Genomic DNA, 2113 nt, shown 5'->3' with positions numbered 1-2113 from the left:
CCCAACCACAATCACTCAAACTAGCACCAGAAGCAGATAATCCACCCACATTCATAAAAATTTCTTCAGTGACTTCGAACAACTTTCCAGCTACCATCGACCAATATTTCCCATTCTTATATCTAAAATTCGAGTAGAACTCCCTAACTAGAGCAGAGTAAATGTTACCTTTCAGTTCCAAGAAGGGGATGACCCCTTGAGCTTGCAAACCAATCGGGAACTCGAAGTTTTGTTCCACAAGCCAATCCACATCAGCAAACCGAATGTATGTAGGTTTTCTTCCCTGAAATTTCTGCAGCCTTGTTTCTTGTAAAATGAGTGAACAATATAGGTCCCCGTGGTCCTCCCTTGCTGGTTGAGAAGGTACGACTCTTGGAGTATGCGGTGGACGTATCGCGGTTGTTTTGGTTCTTTTTCCACGTCCTTTGTCAATTGTGATTAGAAAGAACCGAGATGAAGGTTTACAGGAGGGATTGAGGGAAACCTAGGTTAGGGTTTTCAGTTTGGGGAAAGTGGGTTTCTTGGAAATGGAGGATGAGGAAGATGGATAATGGAGTTGGAATATAGTGGGGGAATGGATTTGGGGCTAGGATGAAGCTTAGGATAGTGTTGGACTTGTTCCTCCGAGGTTTAAGAGAAAATAGATGAATGAGATTTTTAAAAAAATGCTACTGTTTCTGATATAAAGCACCCGTTAATCGATTATTGGTTTGACTTAATCGATTAACTGTTAGAAAAATTGCAGGGTTTTTAAAAAAAATTTATCCAGGTAATCGATTAATGCATTGTCTTAATCGATTAACTATATCAGATACAACGTTTTGACTGTTTTTAAGCATGCAAAGGTTTTTAAGCAATCACAAGTAGTTCAAATGATTTTAGGCACATAATCATGATTAAAAAAATGGTCATAAGCATTTTAATCATAATGTTTGAGACATTCAAATAGATCATGCAAGACAATCACAAAAGATGAATTAATCAAGATATTTTTCATCAAGAATTCATAGTTCTCTTTGAAGAACATAGAAAGTATCTCGTGAGAGGGGCTTGGTGAAAATATCTGCTAATTTTTTAGAAGTTTCAACAAACTCTAATATGCAATCACCTTTTTGAACATGATCACGCAAGAAATGGTGTCTTATTTCAATATGCTTTGTTCTAGAATGCAGAACGAGATTATTGGAAAGGTTAATGGCACTCGTGTTATCATACTTGATAGGGATCTTTTCTAATATGAGCCCAAAGTCCTTAAGTTTCTGCTTCACCCAAAGGATTTGAGCGCAAGACACGCCAGCAGCAATGTATTCCGCTTCAGCGGTGGACAAAGCAACGCACACTTGCTTTTTGCTGTGCCATGCAACTAGGGAGCTGCCTACTAGGTGACAAGTCTCACTAGTGCTTTTATGATCCAACTTACACCCAGCGAAGTCGGAATTGGAGTAACCTACCAAGGATAAGGAGGCATCCCTAGAATACCATAATCCCGTATTTATTGATCCTTTTAGATATCTCATGATACATTTTACAGCAATAAAATGTGATTCTTTTGGCAAAGCTTGAAACCTAGCACACATACAAACACTAAACATAATGTCGGGGCGGCTATAAGTTAAGTATAATAAGGAGCCGATTATCCCACGATATTTGGTTACCTTAATCGCGTTTCCTGTTTCATCTTTGTCTAGATAACATAAAGATGTCATAGGTGTAGATGCATCTTTACATTGCTCCATGTCAAACTTCTTTAGTAGTTCCTTGCAATACTTCGACTGATGGACGAAGATGTCGCTTTCCATTTGTTTTATTCGAAGTCCAAGAAAGAAGGTCAACTCTCCCATCATCGACATCTCAAACTCCCCCTGCATCAACTCAGAAAACTTTTTACAAATGATGTCATTAGTAGATCCGAAGATAATATCATCAACATATATTTGTACGAGTAAAACATGATTATTTGATCTACGGATGAAGAGAATGATGTCGACCAAACCTCTTTCGAATTCTTTTTCAAGTAGGAACGAACTCAATCTACCACACCAGGCTCTAGGAGCCTGTTTTAGGCCATAGAGGGCCTTCTTGAGTTTATATACATGGTTCGGGTATTTGAAGT

The sequence above is a fragment of the Lupinus angustifolius genome, chromosome LG09, assembly GCF_001865875.1.
Source record: "Lupinus angustifolius cultivar Tanjil chromosome LG09, LupAngTanjil_v1.0, whole genome shotgun sequence".
NCBI lineage: Eukaryota > Viridiplantae > Streptophyta > Magnoliopsida > Fabales > Fabaceae > Lupinus > Lupinus angustifolius.
Note: the sequence above shows the minus strand (reverse complement) of the source record.